The sequence below is a fragment of the Balearica regulorum genome, chromosome 12 (assembly GCF_011004875.1).
Source record: "Balearica regulorum gibbericeps isolate bBalReg1 chromosome 12, bBalReg1.pri, whole genome shotgun sequence".
Classification (NCBI taxonomy): domain Eukaryota; kingdom Metazoa; phylum Chordata; class Aves; order Gruiformes; family Gruidae; genus Balearica; species Balearica regulorum.
The window spans coordinates 6,640,291-6,663,604 of NC_046195.1; the positions used below are offsets into that span (position 1 = coordinate 6,640,291).

At 39.2% G+C, this 23,314-nt stretch overlaps 1 protein-coding gene across 8 annotated transcripts in view; it reads left to right on the top strand.

The window, feature by feature from the left end:
* The first annotated feature begins 192 nt into the window (after positions 1–192).
* The window catches only part of APBA2 (amyloid beta precursor protein binding family A member 2), a 109,531-nt gene continuing 86,409 nt past the window's right edge, over positions 193–23,314 (top strand). For 3 of the 8 annotated variants that reach the window (XM_075764229.1, XM_075764234.1, XM_075764235.1), the window contains exon 1: positions 226–349. The gene's annotated coding sequence lies outside the window, so the exon portion shown is untranslated. Of the gene's footprint in view, positions 350–481; positions 1,004–4,453; positions 4,513–23,314 lie in introns of those variants that run through there. The other 5 variants (XM_075764232.1, XM_075764233.1, XM_075764231.1 and 2 more) reach the window with 5 other exon arrangements.

The following is a 23,314-nucleotide window of genomic DNA, read 5'->3' on the forward strand; positions in this document are numbered from 1 at the left end:
CTCCGCTCTTCGGGGCGCGAAGGCGGCTGACAGGCAGGTCCAGGGGTAACCGAGCAGTGGGGGCAGCGCGCCGGGGCGCGCGGGCTGAGGGAATGCTGAGGAAAGGCGGGAGGCTCCGGGCCGCCCCCCCGCGCCCCGCGGGCCTCGCCCCCCCGAGGCGCCGCGGAGGCCGGGCTATGCGCCATGCAGGTTCCCGGGCGGCCGGCGGTATTCTCGCACGCAGCTTCCAGGGCCCACCAGTCGTCTCGGTGTGTGGCGCTGAGGCAGGCACACAAAAGAGCGGCTGCAGCTGCCCCTGTGTCCCCGCCGTGGCGCGGGGTGGGGACCGGCCCCTTCGCTGCCAACAGGGGTAAGGAGCGGGGGCGCAGAACGGGGGACCGGCGGCCGGTGTTGTCGCGGGGACTGGCGACTCCGCCGGGGGTGGGGCGGCAGCATCCCTGCGGGTCCCCCCTGGGGAGCGGGGAGCCCGCGGGGCCGGGCGGGCGCTGAGGGGGCGCGCGGCCGCCCCCGCGCGAGCGCGGCCGTTGCTCCTCTCGAAACCGGGGCTGGGGGCTGCCCGCCCCGCGAGCACCTGCCCCCGCCTCATCCTCATTCCCATCGCCGTCCCCTGGCAACCGAGCTACCCGCAAGGGGACGGGGAGCCGGGCTGAAGGGGAGCCCCTGCGCCATGGCGTCGCCGCCAGCGTGGTCGCGGTCGGCGACGCGGCGGCTAGGAGCTCCGGCACAGGGGGCTGCCGCACGCCCACATGTCCCCGCTGGCGCGGAGCCGCTCTTCTGCACGCTGTGGCGAGGAGGTGGCAGCGGAGGAGCCGCGCCGCCACCGCCTCCTGTCAGCCGTTGGAGAGCTGGCAACTTCTCCCCAGAGCCGGGCTGCCGTTGGGGACGGCGGGTGCCTCGCGCTGCCGGCTCGCGATCAGCTCGCTCTCGAGAGGGCTGCGCGCTCTCCGTGTCAGCCCGCCATCCCGACCGCCTCACCTCAGCTGTGCCGTAACGGCTGCTCTCGGTAATGCAGGGACCGGCAATGCAACATATGCATAATGTCTGTGTTTTGTGGGAGGGCGGGAGGCTTAAGACTCTGTTTGTGTTAACAGAGTCAAAAGAAATGTGAGAGGAGCCCTCATGTAAAGTAGCATCGCTAAGAGTTTGTATTTGCTTCTGATTTCGTGCCTGTAATGTAGCAAATGGATCAGAGCTTTTGATCCACTCTTTTTGCCATTCCCTTCATCATGAGGTCTGGAGGGAAAAGGCTGCTTAATTAAGAATACTTGATTTTTGTTGGGATACACAGCATGAGACATTATAGCATAGTCTGTTTTACCATTTTTAAACATTTTTTTAATATATGAGGGGGTTTTGTATTGCCATAACAAAAGGGATGGGGGTGGGGGAGAGAAAGGGAATGCTGTGTTTGGAGCTGCATCTTGGACAGGCAAAGACTGGCTTATTTTGCCTCAACTAGCAGTCTGTGCTTTCAGATTTACATACTTTGCATCTTCATTGTCATTTTGATGGTAATAGCATGCTAGCAAGGGCATACAAGAAAAATTTAAATAAAGACAAGAAATCATACAAGGTTCATAGTACAGAGATAACATTCATTGCAGTGATGTTTAAGAAAAGTCTTAAATTACTGTGACCAGCTTGGGTAGAAAAATGCAAGTAGTGTTTTAGTTGTATTACGTGGTCAAGGCCACCCTATAGTCTCCCAGGAGGGGCTGGGAAATCCGTTTGCAGAAGAGGTATTTCATGTATTATGCCTGTTACCCAAGAATCCCTCATTACCTAACCAGCAGAATTGAAAAACAGAACCAACTGCTATTGCAGTTATACATGGTTGTGTGTAAGCAACGGTATTTTAAATAGGTAATTTTAAAAGGGAGGAATTTTAGTGTAATTCTTTATTGCCACTAAGAAGTAAAAACACAATATGTGCTGATTATCTGTACGTTGAAAAGTGTAAGATTGAGGTTTATGTTAAAGCATAAGATTGTAATTTATCACTGTATAATCCAGATTCTCCTCTGTATGGGACAGACAAGGATGAAAGAGCTTTTCTTCCCATATGTTGTTCTATGGGTACTAAACTACTAAAGGAGAAGCCACTGTCCTTACTCTACTTTGGGCTCATAGGATTTCAGGCTGCCTTGTCCTTGTAAACCTTGATTGTCAGGCTTCCTAAACCTAAATTCTCTGATAGTTTAGCCCTTATCTGCACTTGGAAATATCTAAAGCTATTTTTAGAAATGCAGTGTTGCCTCTAATCAGCAGCTGCATTATTACTTCCCCTTGATCCTCTGAACGTAAAGGAAGAACGTTCTTGAAAAGGCCATAGCTGCTCAGCTCTTTTGGTCAAAGTCTTATGATTCTCAGGAAGAATCTTGAAAAGCATATTTTGTGCAGTTACTTGGTTAATGCCAGTTCAGTTTGGAGACTGGACATGAATTTAAAGAGCTAGGTCTTTAAAAAGTGACCTTTGCTTAAGGCTGTGAACACAAGGAACTGCTACAAGAAGTGTAATTTTACCATCTCTCCAGCTGTTCTGATAAGAACACTTGCTAAGAAATAATTTGTGACAGTAGCATGGTTTAAACCTCTTCCAGTTTATATGCCTGTGCTGAAGGTAGAGAGAGGTATCTAGCAAGAAGTGATCTATTCCATGCTACCAGCTCACAGAGAGAAATACTGAAGGTCCTGGTTTTGTCCAGAACAAAATCTTGGTTGTAGCCTTTGAACGCATCAGGTTTTAGGTGCTTTTGCAGACTTTTTATATCCGTTTCCCTTGTAATCTGTGCTTAAATAAACAAGGCAATGCTTTCATGCTTTAAGCCATTGCAATGAAAGAAGGCACAGAGGTCCTGGTGGATGGTAAGCTGCACATGAACCAGCCGTGTACCCTGGCAACAAAGATAGCCAGGAGCGTCCTGGTCTGTATGAACAAGAATGCAGCCACTAGATCAAGGGAAGTAATTATCCCCCTCTACTCTGCATTCAATAGATCACATCTACAATACTGTGTCCAGTTTTGGTCCCCCCTGGTAAAAGGAAGATACTAATGAACTGGAGTGAGTTCCGCAGAGGCCACCAAAGTGGTTGGGGCTGGAGGGCAGGCTCTGTGAGGAGAGGGTGATGGAGTGGGGCTTGCTCAGCCTGCACAAGGGGAGCCTTTGGGAGAACCTAACAACAGCCTTCCAGTACTTATAAGGAGGTCTTCAGGGAAGTGGAGCCAGACTCATCACAATGGTATGTGGCAGAGAATGAGAGACAATAAGTCTATGTTGAAACGAGAGGTTCATGTAGGATATAAACAAAATCTTTTGCCCCACAAGGACAATCATACATGGGAACAGGTACCCCAGAGAGGTTGTGTGATCTCTGTCCTTGGAGGTTTTTAAGATCAGACCGGATAATGCCCTTAGCAACCTGATCAAGCCTCCTCACTGATGACCCTGGTTTGAGCAGGAGATGTTGGACAAGAGACCTCCAACATTCTTTCCAACCTGAATTGTTCTATGATCCTGTGAACAGCTGTATGTTTGTGCCTATCCATACGTGGAAGCAGACATATTTCCAGAAGTCAGAATTTTTTTAGAAAGAACTAGAGCTTCCATTCTGGGACTAATCCATGCATCTCAGCAAAGATGGAGTATAATATCAGTATGATGCATTGGCCTCTATTACCTGTGTAATAGTACATTACTATTAGTACAAATTAAAACCTTACTATAAGCCTCCCAAGGAAGAGATATTTGCTTGAAATATTTTTATTTTAATGTAGATATAAAGAAAAGGAAAAACGTACTTCTTGCAAGCAAGAACCTTTCTACATAGTATATTTTGGCATTCCTGTGAGGCAATTAAAGCCTTGCAACATTAGTGCAAGAGCCATAATGGTAGTTCTTGTAGATGGAGGAAAAATAAAGCACTGATGCAGTCACATGCACTTCATGTGTTAAGAGGAAGAGCTAAAAGCAGAATCAGAATTCACTAGTTTTTAAACACTCCACAAAACATGCAATTGCTGAGTCAAATGTTCATTATAACTACTTGGGATACTTGCAAATGCTTTTAGTCTACTGGAGAGAGCATTAAAATGTAAGATTTTGTTTTGTTTTGTTTCTGAGGACCCATTTTCCCTTGAGAGCTGTGTAAAAAGCAGCTCAGGAAAGCACCATGTGTTTCTTGAAGTGTTCAGTGCTTTAGGCTTGTGCTGCCTGTGGGAGCTGAACATGCAGCACTTAGGCTTTATCATGGCATCCATGAGAAGAGGGCTTTTATTCCAGTTCTCAGTTTTGTCTGAACTTAAGTCTCATCTTGGCTAATGATACTATTTTCCAGAAGAAAGGTCTTATACAACTGGTAAAAACACATATAGAATGAACTGTTTGTTTCTGATGCTGATAGGTAAATGCACTGTCATTTCAGTACATGACATTCCTTTCCTTTTTTGTTGCAGTACTTACTGTCTTCATTCACCTGCTGCAGCAGAGGAAGGTGACTTGCACTTCAAGAGGAGTAAGTTAGAACTGAGCAGAGACCAGTACAGAAAACTCTGGGATTAATGGGTACTTCCACCTAAGCAAAAGAGGGAGAACAAGAAGCCCTGTAGGTAGGGATGACAAGGAAGAACTGTTATTTTTCTCAGATGATAAGGTTTCATGAAATACTGCTGGAGATGCATACTCTGAAGTATACTCATGCATGAAGGGAGCTTTTTTTTAAATAGAAGTAAATGAAGAGGAAAGGAAAGTTGGCAAAAGGGTGTACAAAAAGTCTTAACATGGAGAAATATGTCAGTTATAACCAGTGTGAGGTTTGGAGTTTAGATAAGGATTTTCAAATAGCAGTACTTCCGCAATGCATATATCCACTGATACCCACCTGGACTACCAGTGGGAGCTGCACGGAGGAGCATCTTGGGATAGTTGTCTGTTTTGAACTATTAAGATGAAGTTTCCTTCTGGAAAATAGCCCTTCTAGTTACAAACTTAGTAATGAAGATTCAGCCACATAGGAATACTTGTTATTGTTTTATTACTTAAAAGGCAGGTTGAATATTTCCATTCTATTAATTGAATGAAGTAGTTTTTGAACTTTGTTTTGTACACTGATGTTAGAATGTTTGTGAGCATGTCACCAGCTAGCATTAATTCCAGACTTCTCTTTTACTTTTACTTTCTGAGACATCCCCCTCACAGACACACTTGTCAACTACAACCTTTGCAGAAGTTCCTCTCCCCAAATCAATTGTATTATAACCCTGATCATTTTCAAAGAGTGAAATCTGGTTTTATTCCTCAAACGTTTCTATGCCTGACGTTGCAAGTTTTTCTTTTTATATGTCATCTACGTTTGTGTTAAGGGTTCACAGGATCTAGTCCTTGAAGAATTTACTGAAATTGTTTAACCTGAGTACAGTGGTTAGATTGAGCTAGGATTTGGTAATGTGATCATAAGAAGGCAAGTTACTTCTTATTGTCAGGAGCATAGCAACATCTTAAAAAAAACCCAAACCAAACAGCTCACAACCCAACATAACAGTTTTGTAACACTAACCATGAGTGGCAACACTGTTGTAGTGAGTGTCCAGCTCTAGATGCTTGAGCACTGTAGTACAGAATGTCAGGTGATGTTGTCTAACACCAGAACATAGGGCTTTTTGGGTTCATTTCCATTTCCTCCAGTAAGATATTTTTCTTGCAGTGACTGTAGAAGAGTCATCTTTGCTTTCCAGTTTTTCCACTTTGGATTTGTTGTGAGTGACTGTGATTATCTTAGCATGACACTGCAGGGTTCTCTGGGGAATTTAGTGAGATAGTAATTCCAGTAAAAATTGAACAGAAAATTCATATTTTAGCAGATAAACAGAGATAGAGAATTCATATTCTTATCTGTAGACTTTCATCATTCCATCTCACTGTGTTAAGAGCCTGAGTCCACAGAAAGAGCTTCATTCAGTTGAGGTTTTAGGAATGACATCAGAATGATCCCCTGGGATCACTCTGTGATCTGCTCCTCTGGATAAGCTGCTGAAGAAGGAAGCATAGGAATAAATGTAGACAACCTTGCATATCTTGGGGTTCTAACAGTTGATGTAAACCTTAGTTGCACTACAAACTAGCAACAGACAGCAGTGGCAATGTTACCTTAATTCTCCACAAACATACTGTTCCTATCTTTGGGAGAATCATATGGACAGATCTCTTAAGGGCCTCTGGAAGGGACTCCTTAGGCATCTTGCCATGCAAAAGACCACTGGTCTCATGCAAAGTGACCCTGTAGTACCCAGAAATCCTCAATGACAGGGAAGATTAAGTCATTACAGCATTTCATACTAAGGAAGAAACAAAGTGCATCAAAAGCCAGGTGGAACCAACTCTTGTTATCACAAAGCATTTGTGACAGGGCAGGCACTTTTGAAGTGGTTATGGTAATAAAACTTGGAGAAAGCTCATCTACATAAGGGAGAGACCCGTGGACCTATAAGTGCTGACTTACTTTAAGAGTTCTATACTGATTAGAGAAATGAAATTAGAATATTGGAAATCAAGAGAACAAGGAAGGAAGGAAGAGGGGAAACAAGACAACTTCTGTATTGTTGGTGATGATACTGGTATGTCTATATGAAAATTCCCTGAGGAAGACGAAGTGACAGGAATTTTTGAAATGTAGGCTACAAAAGTACTTTCTTAGGCAGAAGTAGGGAGCCTGGATGAAACATTAGCTGCAATTCCAAAATCAAGGTGGTACCTGCCTCAAATTGTATGAAACACAAGATTATGAAGTCATCAGTGTGTCATCTGCATTAAACCAGGATAAACAACTACCAAGGAACAAAAAATTCAGGCCCTATGTCTGTCTTTTTTTGGTGCTCAATTATTTCAAAAACATTTAGACAAGTATTTCTAAACAGCATTTTTTCCCCTTTATACAGGCTATAACATAGGGTGAGAAGCCCAAGTTCCACAAGGACAGCACCTATCTATCTAAACAGTATTATAAGAACCTCCCAGAACAAGTAGCTGTGTTTGGCATTCAGTGTTCAGGTTTAGTGAAATAGCTGATCTTTATGTGAGAGAAAGAATAATAAAGAAAATAAGACTCCCACACAGCCCTCCACATATTTACTGCTTTCATGCACTAGACAGAAACAAAGGTACTTGGGTAGACTTTCTGTCACCCACTGTACCCTTCAAAATCAGAAGATTGTTTGCTGTACTTTACTGGTTAGCGTCTTTCTAGGGAGTCTCCAAAGTGCTAGTTAACTTTGCCTTTTCCTGCCCAGCAAAATGGTAATATATTCCTGAGTGCCTGGTTACTAAAGCACTGGAGCAACTGAAGAGAATGAGTGTTGCACAGACCAGATTCTGTTTTGAAATGACGTAGAATTTAATAATTTGTTTTCCCTATCACCAAGAGTGAAATGACATCAAGTAATTGACGTTACTCTCTAGAATCACTGTTATGAGCTACCACAAAAATATCACTTCAGTGCAAGGGCAAATGCACCCTTTTGATTTAGTCAAATCTTACAATATGCCTCAAACCTCATACTCTAAAAGCCAAGAGAGATGCCTTTTCAACACATCAGGGAGAGTGCATGGAGATGGGATTACTTCTTTCTTGTTCAGAAGCAAGATTGCTTCAAAGCTGCTATAGTCCTCAAATCCACACCAAATCTCTCTCCTGGGAATGGAATCTTGTACTAAACACTGTTACTAAGTATATTCTTCCCCCCACCCCCCCTTTAATGTTTTCTTCTAATCTGTAGCTTTTCTATTTATTAAGGATGGACACCCTGACTGCTACCAGGTTTCACAGAGTTGCTGTGCTGTCTTGAGTTTCAAAGACCACTACAACTACTAATGTAGGAATAGTCATAAATGCCATTACACAAAGAACACACATATTTCTACTCATAAACTGATCCAGTATGTGAAAGAAGCAAAGACTTGCCTCGGTTCCAAATTCTTACTATGCAGCATAGCATGTTGTTGCCATGCTACCAGAATTGCTTGCCTTGATATTTAAATTTACCCTTAACAGATTTGCATTTAAAAAGAATGAACTGTTAACAGTACGTTAAAATATAAAATAACCTGAAAAGATATAAGCCTTGTCACCAATTTGTTTGTGTATTTTTGACCTCTACAGAATTTTCTTTTCTTTCCAAAATAAACCCCACTATAATAACAAATCTCAGAGATGAATGAACCAATGAAACATGGAAAGGTGGTGCAATAAAGGTTTATATTATAGTTTCAGTACTTAAGGAAAATGTGCATTTTGCCTACCTCAGTTGCCATCCTTCACAGTGTCTGATTTAGCACTACCAAGGGAAATCAGAGTATAATGATATTTTCTTGTTATTTCTGGGTTATGGAGGAGAAAGAAATTTTATTTTTATACACACACACACACACACACACATATGTAAAATGTCCTTTAGGCACAAAATCTTGTGTTACTGGAAGACAACTCTTGATTAAGAGATAAGGAAGCTTTAAAAAGAAACTTATCCCTGTGATATTCATAGCCAGTGAATCAGTGTAGCTTTAATTACGTAGAAGAATTTGACATATTATGGCCCAGGAGATAAAAGCTGTTGTATACTGGATGATAGCGAGAAAGGAAGGGAATTCTGCTGGTGACTAGAAATTCCATTCCCAGTGCTGCATCAGAGGCATAAAATGAGCAGTAGAGGAGAACACTTCCTAGTAAATACTGATTTGCATTGCATTTCTGATTCCAATATCATGAAGGTTGTTGTTGGCAGAATTCTTCATTCCAAGTAAATGACTACCTGCTTTCTTGATGGAAGTTTTGCCATGAAAATACCTGTGTGGTATCAGGAGTGTGTCTTTAAGTCAATTGTGGTTTGGATTTTTTGTTTTGTTTTGGGTTTTTTGTTTGTTTTAATAATAAAGGGGTTTTCTTTGTGTTTTTAATGGTAAGTAGAAATATCCCTCTGTCTTTCCCTAAGTAAAAGGCACAGAAGGTGTCTGTTGTGATACTTGCTGTTTTCAGTACTTGGAAAGAGGCCACCTTAGGGTTTTTAGCACATCTATTGCACACCAATCCACAGTGATAATAAATTATCTCTACAACATGTGTTATATCTGATATTTGTCCTCCATTTATTGTTAAACTCGTACCCATCATAACTGGACCCACCAATTAGCAGATGATCTAATTAGAAATAATGATTTAGGGGGGGGGAAAAAGTGCTATTAAGATTATATTACCCTAGGGACAAATAACCTCATATCAGTTTTATTGCAGCATAAGATGTATACATTGGCACTGTAATTCTTTCGTACTGTCATTCTAGGTAAGATTTAGCTTTTGAACTTATTAGAAAGTCTGAAAGCAAAGGAAATAAATTTGATGGCCCTGTTTTACAGATAGGAGTCACTGAAATGACTTGCCTAGAATCATTCAGCCTTCTGGGTGACTGAACCAAGATCTCCGGAATAGTTGCCTAGAGGTTTATCCACAGTACTTTCTTAACCTGGTTCTTGCTTTGTACAGTAGCATTTAGGAGAATAACAACCTGTTAGCTGATCTGCTTTCTGTCATAGAAATATCTTTCTCACATTTTGGTACAAGAATGATTTGCTTCATGAGAAGACCCTTTGTACAAAACATAGTAAAGAACCTTAGTAACCTATGCTTTGCTTCCTAAAAACTGGAAGAGGGAAAACTGAATATTGTTTATTTCAGCGCTACTAGCCCTTTCTGAGTATTTTTTTCTCCCCTGTTCATATCTCTATATTGGCTTTGGAGGTTTTAACTCACAATTTAGTAAAATCTCTGGCTTATTCTTGAGCCAACATTGATTTAACTTAGATTTGTTAACACTTTTTAGTATTAGGTTTAGTTAAGGCTCCAGCTGTTGGTGTGGGAGAATCGCAGCTTCGAGTTTCTACTCACACAGGCTCCAGGAATGAAGAAACTGTGAATATGTACTTCAGACATCTGCGGACAATGTAATACCTTTAAGTAATTTTGAGATTCTTGTGATTGGCAGTGCTATAGCAATTGTAGTGGAAATAAGTTCCTTGATATTAACCAGCATCTGTTTGAATGATATAAGCTTGAGTTACTGGTTTTCTTTCTGATGGTACTTAACATTTTTATAACCATTCATAATAAATATAAACAAGCCAAATGCCATCCAGAGTTTCTGAACCAGCTGTTCATCAGTAAATAGTCCATGGTGTTACATATTTTCATCTATGTTACTGTAGTAATTAAGGTAATGTAGTAACCTACTATAGTACTAGTAAATACCATTGAAAGATTGGGAAACATGAAATCTGTATACTACCGTTCTAAGTTTCCCACCCTCTCCTATGGCACAATGAATCTTGTCTTTTGACAGGATGAAATCCATATTGCCTTTAAGATGATCTCTCTCTCATCATCGAATGAACTTGTGACTCTAACTGGGGCTGACACTTAAGGTAGACCCTAGTTCACTGGCTGACAACTTGTAACATGTTGGTCCCATCAACACAATGACTGTCATCTCCTCAGGCTGGACTGGTAGTAGTCCTTCCTCCTCTTCTTCAGACCATCCTGTGAGGCTCAGCAGGAGTGGTTTCTCTTGCTGAGCTGCATGCCAGGCTCCCTATCACAGGATGCATGCTGAAGACTGCAGAGACCCTCACATATCATAAAGATAAGCAATTTTTAACAGTACAGTTTGAAGTTTACCAAACATGTGGTATTAAACTAAACAACATAGTAGCACCCTAAATGAAATGGAGGTGCTTGAAAAACATCTAATCTTTATTGTAGTAGAGCCTACGAGCCAACTAAGTGTATAGGACCCCTTTGTGGTAGGCATCTACAAAGACAGCAGTAGACTGTCATTTCTCAAAAGACTGACCTCTCTAAATAGACTTGATGGTTTGGTATCTTCTGCTTAAATTTATCTGCTAGAGGAAAAGAATATTGCAAGAGTGTAAAAACATGGTACAGAGCCAATATAACCTGATATTGTGGTAGAGATAGGGTACTGTCATTGTTGAACACCAGGTGGCAACTAAGCACTACACAGCCACTTGCTCATTTCCCCCATGGCAGGATGGAGGAGAGAATCAGAAGACTAAAAGTGAGACCTTGTGGGTTGAGCTAAAGACAGCTTTATAGGTAAAGCAAAAGGCGTGCACGCAAGCAAAGCAAAACAAGGAATTCATTCCCCACTTCTCGTGGGCAGGCAGGTGTTCAGCCATCTCCAGGAAAGCAGGGCTCCGTCACGTGTAACGGTTACTTGGGAAGACAAATGCCATCACTCTGAACATCCCCCCCCTTCCTTCTGCCCCCAGCTTTATATGCTGAGCATGATGTCATATGGTATGGAATATCCCTTTGGTCAGTTGAGGTCAGCTGTCCCGCTGTGTCCCCTCCAACGACCTGCGCACCCCCAGCCTACTCGCTGGTGGGGTGGTGTGGGAAGCAGAAAAGGCCTTTGCTCTGTGTAAGCACTGCCCAGCAGGAACTAAACCGGCCCTGTGTTACCAGCACTGTGTTCAGCACAAATCCAAAACATAGCCCCATGCTAGCTACTATGAAGAAAATAAACTCTATGAAGAAAATTAACACTGGATTTAATCAATAATACACAAACTAAACATTTACTGAAAACTTGGAATAATAGGTATGTCTATAATTATCAATTAAAATAGCTTAGATGTACTTAACTGGAAAATCTTAATTTGGTTTTGCTATTTAGTTGAATTTTACTCTTAACCTTCTCGCTGGCTTAAACTATGAAGATAAAAATAATGACTTTTATAAATGAATGTATTAAATAATTTGCCTATGTAAATATGAATAGCATGTGGAAAAAGTTCTCTGTCGTAGAGACTATAGAAGGATGGCTTTGCAGCTATTACACTATTTCCATTGTTGTTGTTCTTGACCAGTACTGTGTCCAGGTGTGGGTGTGTTTTGATTTTTTAAACCTCAAAGTCCACTTCATTCATCTGTCACCCACCTGTAAACTTACTTATAGATTTTTAAGCTCTTTGTGGCAGGAATGTCTGCAGAATACTTAACATAATGAAATCTTGGTTAATGGACTTTTCTACAACACACATAATTTAGGATTTATTTACTTCCAGCTGACAGTTGTTGCAATAGCAAATACAAGATGAAGAATTAAATGGAAAGGAAAATATTATGTGACTGTTCAGGGCTTGAATCTGATAGAGAGATATCAAAGGGCACAGAAGTTGATTATAGCCTTGCAATGCTAGGCTACATGTGATGGTACAAAGTTGTATCCTGGAGGGCAGCCTTCTAAATGCCTGCCAAATCCATTGAGAAAGCCCAGGAAAGGTCTGCACAGTGCTAGGTTGTTGTTGGTTTACAATTGCGGGTAACTTCTGTGATTAAGGGACTGGGTTGTATGTTTGCAATTTAAGTGGCTGGAAGCTAACCTTAGATTTGAACTGGGTGCAGCTCAACAGTATTTCAAGACTTCAGTTTTGCTACAAGCTACAAACCTCCCTGCAGTACTTCAATCCCCTAGAATGTCCCACCAGCCCAAGCAGGACTACAGCTGTACATCTCTCTCTAACATAGGAAGTTCTAGTTACCACTAGACCCTGCCATGGTATAGTTGTTCAGACCATAATAATTAAGCTTAGAAAGATGAAACCTAGTTGACTTGATAGAAAAATAGGAATTTTTCCAATTGTTAGAGGAATTAGTCTACATTTGACTTTCCCAATGAACACAATTATATTACATGTAGTATTCTTTAAGGATCATATTCTGCTAGCCATAATACTTTGTGCCACATATATATGTAACTGTAGACAAGACATTACTTATTCTGAACCTGATACCAAAATTTATACACATACTGTCCTGAGCATCAGTTGAAGATGAACCAATCTATTTATGAACAAATAATCAACTGAAGAATGGCAAGACTCATATTGCTATTTACATTCTTGCCTTAGTAGCTACTTACTGCATGTTTAGTGATGTGAGATGCAGAGTACTCAATTGGAAAATTCATAGGTAAATGCAAAATAGACTGATCCACAATGTACCAATGTGATGTCTCAGGTAAAATGTTCCAGTGATCTGTCAACTATTTCATTTTGAAAGGAAAACCATTAATTGTGTAAAGTGTTATCCAATTGCATAGCTACATTTACGGAGAGCCTAGGAAATGTATAGTTTATTTAAATATGTTAAGCAAAACAGAATTATCTTATGACAAATGAAATAAAATGCAGGAGAAATTCTTGTTTTCATACTAGCTTTTATATATATCTATCTATCTCTAAAGCTTCATTAAAATTCCCCTAGTCCTTTGATAGCCAATGTAACACAAGTAAGGTAATAGGCAGATATGGAGCACGAGGCTTCCTGTGTGTAGGTGTCTTCCACACTGCTGCCTAGCTATAACCTTCCCTTGTACTGGGGTATGGCAACCTTGCACTGCAGAATTAATGCCTTTATCCGATAGATCTGTTACATATGATTTTTTTCTAGGTGATACCTTTATTTTACATGCTGCAGTTAGGCCAGCTGCAGTCCAAAACAAATCTCTTGTTTAGGCCAGCTGTAGATCTAATTAACCCTGCTGACACTGCATCTTATTCAACCACAGGGTACACTTACTAATGAGAATGGCTGAAGCTGTATTACTACTTTTTGGAATATTGCAGAAGAGTGAGTTTTCAGCCTTGTTCCTGTTCTGTGATGCATGGTTGCCTACTTAGCCTGTCAATTACTGATAGGGAAAGTCTATCTACATGTGTGTGAGAAAAAGAAAAAAAACAACCAAAAAAACAGGCTTAAAGTGTCCAAATAGTTAGGATTTTGATAGATCACTAGAACTCTCAATGTTCCCATCTGTAGCAGAGCACAGGATGGCAGAGAAGACAAAGAGATAGCCAGCTGTTGTCTCCTGTACTTTCTTGAAGTAGTTATTGAGCCTGGAGAAATGACATGCATGCCGTCAAAGACTATTCAAGAGGTGTAATCTAAAAAGATATAAAGAGCATAGTATGAAGTGGCAAAGGCTCATGCCAATCTGATCTACAATTTCTGCTCTAATACTTGTGTTTACTTCTGTTTTCATAATGACAATATTTCAGCTTTATCATACACCTATAGAGGGCAGGATCTAGAGTCTCCAGTGTTTCAAACAGTTGCTTTCCCTGTAATGATGTGAAAAAAGTGAGATAAACATTCAGTTCTAATCATGAAGGTCTAAAAGGAAATAAATGCTTCCTCAGACTTTCAGCAGGCTAATATTATAAGGGGGAACTATGTTGAGAAGTGAATTTTAATCTCCCAGCAATAGGCTTACTTGATTTTTCCTTGAATCATAAAGATTCCATTGTGTTGCTACAGAAATCACATAAAATAAAGATGCCTTTTTCCAAACATGGTCAGAAACTTTAATAAATATACAATCCCTTCCTCTTCTTACCAGAGCTACCCAAGGTCAGGAGTAAACCAGTGCTTTGTTGCCCTACTTTGTCTGAGGAAGCTTAGTTCTTCCATTCTCAACAACTTCTCCAACTAGACAAGATCCACATGCCTCCCTTCTTCTTTACAAGCCATTAGGATCTGATGGGATAAGACTTCTGCATCAGAGCCTAGGTAGCTAATGATGTCTGACTTCCTGGCTTTAAGTGGAGCCTTTTAAATAACAGTTAATACCTACAGTTTGAGCACAGAAAAGTCTGTTCAGTCAAGGATTTCACCTGAACTTTGCCTGTGGATTTCTTAAAAAGGATCTCTTTACCTTTACTGAAAAACTTTTTCAAACTACAGTAGGCAGTTGAGCTAGCCAAAGTCACATTTTTTTCAAAGAATCCTTTAACTGTAGGCTAATTGCATACTTTATTTCATCCATATACATTGTGTGTGTTGAGTTTGAAGGCAATGTTCTCTTATATCCCAAAGGATGAAAAATGCTTTTAAAAATTGTGCTTCACCCTTGATGTTATTTCACACCTTTGATTTTGAACCATTCATGAAGGTATTTTGTTGTTTTCCAAACAGCAGAGTGGCCTTTTACACCAATCACTACTATTTGCAGAGCACTTGAGTGATGAGGTGTCTGTCTGAAACCTCAAGACTTTCCTAAAACTGGTACTTGGAGCTGACACTGTCTCCTTACCAAAGATTACTGTCAGAATCTATACAGCACCACCAGTTTTCTATCTGCCTTTCCACTCAGCTTCATTGCTCCCCAACGAGATACAGTGGCACGTTTTGGAAGTTAGCAGGCACTTCAAAGTGTGTATTCACTGAAAGATGAATGTTGTTTGTTCTTTATGTAGCATCAGAAAAGAAATGAAGCTTTGAAATCAGTTTAGGCAATAAAGATATTGAGTGAGGGGAAAAAAAAAAAGTAAAACATAGCTCCTTCCTCCAAAATAAAAGATCACTGTCTTTGGTATTGCAGTTTCATGGATAGAAATCTGCACAGGGTAGTCATTTGTTTATCTGCTCAAAGCTTTTACATAACTGACACTTTGTCATCTTCTGTCTGTAAATTATAGGCACTCGTTGGTAAAGTATCTGAGTAACCAAGAAGGTTAACTGCTTTGCATATATATGTAGCTACATACCTAGATCTATGTGAACAGAAATATATTCTTGCTTTTCAACTAGATGCCTGGAAAAAAAAAGACGCTTCATGTCATATATCTGTGGTTTCTGGTATAAATCTGAAGCAGATAACAGGAACCTATTTGGTTCCTTTAAAACAGAAAAACAGAGGGATATTGATTTGCAAGAAAGATGTGAGTACACAAATACAGATAAATCACATTAAAACAAGTACAGGTTGTTACAAACTACTAAGAAGGAAATAGGCAAATTAGGTACTAAATTTTGTGTTATATTTTTGACTGACTTGGTGAAGAGAAGACTTTCTCCAAATGTCATTCTTTGTATTAATAATACAATAGTAGACACAGTTTACATCTCAGAAAACTCAGTCTGGATCGACCCAATTTACATCTTCCCTATCATGGTACTACAGTAACATTTGGAAATAAGGCCATAAATAGAATTGGAAATAGACTTTCTCTAAATATTCGCCTTACTGATTAACTCTTACTGATAGAGTTATAAGATCCTGGACCTTCAATGTACAGAGCACATACAGCTGTCATGGAAGATTTAAACATTTGTGTAAGTGCTTGGTATTTTTTTAGAAACTGAAAGATCTGTCTGTATGACATACAAACTAAGCTGTGGAGAAACAGAGTTCAAAGGAAAGACAACATCCTAAATGTAAAACTCCACCTACCCTAATTTAGCATAAAAGATGATATCCTCACATACAACATATTGGTTACTGTGGATGATCCATCCATAGCCGATTGCTTTTTTAACAGCATTAAATAATGTGCTGAAATTTGCACTGCAAATTGTAGGATGGTGGGCCATTTTTCTTTACAACTAAATCAAGTCAATTCCGCCAAGGTCCTCTGTATCCAGCAACCCAATAGTGAAGAACATTTTGACCACCACCCTGTTTTTCATCTTTTGTTTGCTTATATTATTTTCTATTGAGCATAAGGGACAGATATTTTTGTAAGTTCACTGTTAGGTTTCACAGATGTAGGTTTAAGGAGATTATTTATGCTTTAGGATTTAATATCTACCAACATGCTGTTCATTTGCCTGATATCACTAGGGACTAGTTCTTTCATTTGCAATTTATAAAGCCTCATCTTCAGACATTTAGGTTTTCAGATAGCTGAATATTTGAAACATCTTGCAGTTATTAATATCGTGAATTTTATCTGAACTAATGAACTAATAGTGTTTATTCAACCAACATTAGATATGCTTTATATACGATAGGTCCAGGGTTGTTTGCAGGTTTTTTTGTTGGTTTTTTGTTGTTGGTGTTGTTATTTAATTGAAATAGAATAGATAATGCTAACCTAATGGCTTGTTGAGGATTCACCTTGGGAGCTCTCCCTTAGTTGTGTGCATGTTTGATGAGGACTGCTGTTTTCTTGTGCCCCCTACTGATAAGTTTGGTGTTAGCCTTCCAAAAGGACAACAGCTGAAGCTCACAAGCACATATCCAATGCTTCTTCCTTCAAAAAAACTTACATCTGGAATGAGGAAGTCAAACCTGTACTCTGTGTGCCTAATGAGACCCCAAGCCTTGGCAAAAGTTGTAAACAAAGATGCGACTGAGTCTTACATCAAAGCCTCATGATAACTAAGATAAGTGACTGTAAATGGGTTGCAGCAGCTTATGAGGCCTTACACTCGGTGCCAACAGGCTATTTATATTCCTGTAGGGGCAGCTCCATACAATACGCTTTGATATACAAGTGCTTTATTCCCCGTAGTAGTCTAAATGTAAGCTGTCAACTGATGAGATTCTGCCACTTCTCTTCTAAGCAATATTTTTCAGTTGCATAGGTCTAGCAGTCAGTGCTTATAGCTCCTTTCCCCTGCCCCAGTTCATTGCTAGGCTTCACGTCGGCTCAGGTATTTCCTATCGGATTGTACTAGAGACAGAACTGTCAGGTCCAGAGAGAACAGGAGGTCTCTGAGACTTGCCATGCAATAAGTGATAACTTGCTCATAAAACAGGATGCTTGAAACATTAAAATGCAAGAACAGAAGGTGAAATCAAAATGTGAGTCTTGCTTGAAATGTCTGAGTTAGCTAAATCTTTATGCTGCTTTCGAAGTTGCCTATTCTTTTATAGTTAAAGCCTGAAATTGTTTTGTGTGTGCTGCAGTGATTGATTTCAGAATGAAAAGGAATTTTAAAAATTCCTATGTGAGAAAGCTTCATAGTAATTAATAATATTATGTTAGAAATTTGAAAATAACCCTATTTCTTTCTCAGTGGTTTTCATCCCATTCTTGGCAAGCATTTTCCTGTGCTGTATTTCTTGTGCTATAAGAGCCATTCTGTTTGCTGATAGGCTCAAAACTCAAGCAATTTGTAGTCAAATGACCAGATGCCTTGATTTAATCATTCTGGGCTGGGATGCTGTGAGCTACCAAAATGCAGTCTAGCATTTTATAGAGAGGCTGCAGTCTCGTCCCGTGGTATTACCAAGAGCTCATGCTGTATTCAGTTTTCTTCAGACTATGAAAAACTGGCAGAGGACAGAATTTCCCCTTTCAAGTTTTATGATGTTTTCAGTGCTACTAAATCAGAAATATGTATTCTGTCATACTGTAATTTTGCAATATAATACATCTTAAGCATATTTTGGTACTGCCAAGTGCCACAAGATTATTAATATTCCATGGAACTTCCTTCCCCCTGTATTAAAAAAATAATACTTTCTCTGTCTTGTCTGACATTCAAAGGCTAGGAAAATACAGAAAAACTGAAAGGAAGACTATGGAAGAGGCAAATAGTTGCGTATCATTTCTGCACCTGTGAAAAGGTCATTTTCATGCACTAGAAAGCAGAAAGATGCTGCAAGATGAAGCCCACAGCATATAAGGAATCATGAAACAGGCAAGGCTGGAGGCAGAACCTCTGGATCCATCTGCTGTCCTCACACATGTAGTGGGAAGCTTCAGTAGGTACTGTAGAGCAACTAGGGGGGAAAAAAACCCCTTCCCTTCTAGAACTGGCAAATTTCCTCATTACACAACATGCATACAGTGCTATACTCGAAGAACATAATCTGACCTTGAAAAAGTCACAGTGTTTTTCACAAACCTCCAGAAAATACTCTTTGCATGGAAAGGTACTTGATTTTGTGCATTTAAAAGAATAATTAATTCTTCCATGCGATGTCTAAATTGAATTTCTTAAATATCTCGGTGGTGCTTAATATAATTGCTGATACAGGTATCTCCAGGTTGAATATATTTGCAGCTGATCCTGACTAGACGCACTCTGTTTTGTTTCATAGTTCTAAAGCTTTGAATGAGATCTGTTCATGAGGCGTCTTGTACTACATACAGAAGTACCCCTAGGGTATTGTATAAATTAATACTCCATCCATGAACATAGCTAGTAGTTAATTTATCATTTGGCAGTGAGAAACAAGAGACTAGATTACTGATTAATTATAATCAAGCTGAACAGAATGCTCATGTGTAAGCTGAAGCAAAGTATTAATATACTAGTGACAGCCTTTTGCAATCTGCAATCTATTTTAGTAGTGTTAAATCTAGCAGTTTAAGAAACAAATAAGAACAATGGTAAATAGTACCAGTATTTTTAGTTTAGCTAATTAAAATTTTATGACTGGCATAGAGGATTTGAGTTTATGGCATCTTCAAGTTTGGCATGGGGAAATAAAAGAATTCTGAGGAGCTGACTTTTGCTATAACCTGCCACATCTTATTATGCTGTTTCTAACTCTCTGATTTAAAACAAAACAAATTTATAATTTATTCTTCACTAGAAAGGAGAGGAAGTAGAGGCCAGTAAGTGCAGTCAGTAGCATTTCAGTACATCTGAAATAAGACCATGATTGCTGTCAGCGACTGGAGCAATTGCGTCCAATGATCATCCTAAGAATAATTAGGTCTTCTAACCTGGGAAGAAGCTTCGGAAAAATACCATAAGGAAATATACATGAATTACAATAATCACCTGTTATATAATTATCAAATGAAATCTAGATAAACACAAGAATATGGCCTCTTAAGCACATACAGACAAAAAAATGAACAAATGAATCTCTTCTGTTTGTGTGTGTGTGCAAGGAAAAGAGATGCTCTTGAGCCTCTGCACCGGGGCTTCAAACATGTCTGCCCCAGGTACATCTCCAGTTATCTTTGTGAAAACGTGGCTGCTCTGTATTAAAACTCTTTTTAGGTTTTATGTTTTATTTTAAAATAATCATAAAAGAAAAATATTAGACTTTTATGTCTTCCTAATGAATTCTTGTGCAGTCTCACAGGGGCATATATAGCCTGATGTGAAATATGTCATCCTTAATTGATGTCTGTGGCAAAGACGTACGGTTGTGTTAAGGACAACGCTGATTAGGGTTGGCTGTTAGCTTCAGGATGAGGCATAGGCAAGGCCAGTAGTTAATTCTAAAAACCTCTATCTGTCAGACATTGTAGATCTAATAGAGATCATGGCAGAAAAAACTGACAGCTTTTCACCCAGTCCTGTAATTTGGTTTCACTGCCACCATCTTTAGTCAAGACTATTCTTGGAGTCTTCTACCTGTGGGAGAAATGCTATCAAGAATAGTGATAAAAAACAGTATATCAAATGATTTAGGAATTCAATGATTTAGGAGTACTAAACTGAAACCGTATCCAGGTGAGCAGTGCTTGGGAAGGGAAGGCCTGCCCCATGTAATCTCAGAAGGGATAAAATGCCATTGTAGGTGTTGATTTACAAAGCATTGTGCAAATCGGGCTTTTCTGTTGTCATTGTTCCACCAGTTAGATTTACTGTGTTGATCAGTGGATTCAGACCAGCTAATGCTACAGCATTTAGTATTGTTACTATAGAAATGCCTTTACATTTAAAATTTAAAGAGTCCTTTAATTATTTTCAGAGAGACTAGAGGAGGGTTTCAGAATCTCTCACATGATTTCGCATTTCCCTTTACCTTAAATAAACAGCTTGTATATCATTGGAGTGGGAACATTTTGATTATCCTTAATGTTTGAAAGTGGACAAGAGCTACCATCTTTGCTTCCCATTCTTCTGACTAGCTTTTGTTTACTGTATTTTCATTTAAAATGCACTGCTAATTACTGATTTCTTCAATGTACACTTTGATCTTGTAGTAAGATAGGAGTTAGGTGCCTGCAGTGTATGCTCTTTTGGAATGTATTTTTTCATTTGGTTTGCAAATCAATACTTTGTAGTGCTGTTTTTAATAGTGTATTTATCTTTTTGTGTCCTATAATTTTCTCGTTAGTCGTCCTTGCTTCCTAATTCCACAAAAAACATTCATGCCTTAATTGATCTGTTGCAAATGTTTTAAAGATACATAGCTATCTGTTTTCCTTGTTTCTGATATGCTACTTTATTCATATGCTCCATTTTTTCTGTCTTTAATGAGTTGCTCTAAGCCTGCTTCCTTAATTTCACCCAGACCTCAGCATTCCATACAGATGTAAAAAATAGCAGTCATGCTAAAAAGTGTCTTTACTGGGTTATTCAGCTAGTTCCTCTGCGTCAGGATTTCAGTCGTAAAAAATTTGAGGAAAAGGCTTAAATTCACTTGAGCTTAAATGAAAGGTGAAAAAGTACAGAAAAAAAATTAGATCAGGCTTGTCCTGAACAAACAAGATATGCTGCCCAGAGGCTGCAGTTTTGCTAGAGTGTAGTTGTAGTCCATCAGGCTGGCTGAGAATTGGAAAGAGCATTCTCATTTGTCATGCGGTATAATCAAATCTGATGCAGATTTGCAGACCTGCACAACAGTGATAAGACATCAACACTTATTTTTATGCTGAATAGAGTATAAACAGGAATAGTTTGGGGTATAATGTAGTGGATTTTTGCCAGTGTTTCATTTATTGTCTGTAACTAGTGACATGCAGTGATTTTCTATGCAGAGCAGCAGCTGTTTTATTTTCTTCCAACTACTTGCCATAATTGTGTTTCTGGATGCAAAGAAAAATCTTTCTCAAGATGGCAACTAACGATTCAAGAATAGAAAACACTGGGTTTTATAGTTTAGGCCCTAGTTAGGTAGCTTATCCTCAGCCCCTTGAGCAATTTTTGAGCCTTCAGTTTTACTGCTTGTACAGGAAAGGTGACACTATTCATACAATTAGGATTTTGCAGGATTGGGCTTTTTCATTACTGAAGCACTAACATTTATTTTTAGTAAGGTGCTCTAGTCTTTTTGTGCAGACCTATGGAATGTTTGTTCCCCAGGCTGCTGCTTCACAGTTTACGATGATGTTTTTGGGCTGCAGTTGGAGCAGAATAGAAAAATGAAAATAAATAAGGATAGCTCTTGTCATTATGGTTTGAAGTTAAACTGATGAAACTGAATTATCTTTGCCTAGCTGTTTAAAATCTGCAGTGACTACAGTAATATGGATTAGAGGCAAATAGGAACATTTTGGATGGGATTTTGAGAGACATCTCATACATAATCCTAATAAACTACAAAACAACTGATGGTGTATTCGGAGAGAATTACATGTATTTGAGATTTTACAGTTTAATATCTGTTCTTCCACATAATGTACATAAGCATCAGTTACTTACTGACACTTGCATGATGTATAGGAAGGTTTATTTCTTATTTCAGTTTATTTCTAAGGTCCCTCTGTGTTACTTCACATCCATCCCTTTCTCTTGAACTAAATTTCAAATCTGTACTGCCGGCATCAATTATGAAATAACTGATTTCTGGAAAATAATAAGCAGACTGATTAATTTATCTTAAAATTTCATTTAAGTTCAATTATATGTTGACTTTAAGTATCCTTTTATGTATAATTTTGTGTCTGTATTTTTCAACAACTCCAACTGTTATAAAACTGGTAACAGGGGGATAGATTGTACAAATTGCCCTAGGAAAAATGAATCACAAGGTCTCAGGTACAGACAAGGCTCTCTGTACCAGACTGCTGTGCTAACTACACGGAAGTGGAGTCCATGATTTTGTAAGAAAAATACTAAAGCATTTAGAAAGTGAGAATAAAGCAAGTTGTAAACTATAGTGTTACTAGCTAGCTAAACATGATCCCTAAAGAGTTTGAAATATTCTTAATGTTCCAACTATGTCACTTTGAAATTAAGTTTTTTGATTATAAAATTAGAAATGTTCAAATAAGAAGAGAGAATACAGCAAAATACATACTCCCTCAAATGTTTTTATGCCGTTGGAATTTTATGAATCTTACTAGTTAAGGGAATGTAACAGTTATGTTACTATAAAAGCAGGACATTCTTGACAGTCTCCAGACATTGTCTAAATGATTTGTTTATTGGGAAATAGCAGTTTAACGAGGAAGTACAATTTTCTACTATGCATGTTCTCCAGTAGTGTAACAAATATCCAAGCACAGTAATCAGAGAAATCAGGAGATTGGTCAGGATTTGTGTACAGTTAAAAATTCACATTAATTTACTGTGTGGAATGGATGTAAGTCAAATCATAAATTGCTCTTCCTAACAATAGGTAAAATATAGGTTATCATTACCAGCATTTAATCTAGTAGACAGTCAGTATCAGAGTATTGTAAGTTCATTTTTGTTTCTTATGTTCCTACATGCACCTTCTTTGGCAATACTATTTTTTTTTTTGTGACTGGTCCCAACTGAAATGTATCTCAAAAAACCTGCAGTGAAATGAAAAAGAAACTACAGCTGGGAACTTAATGAATGA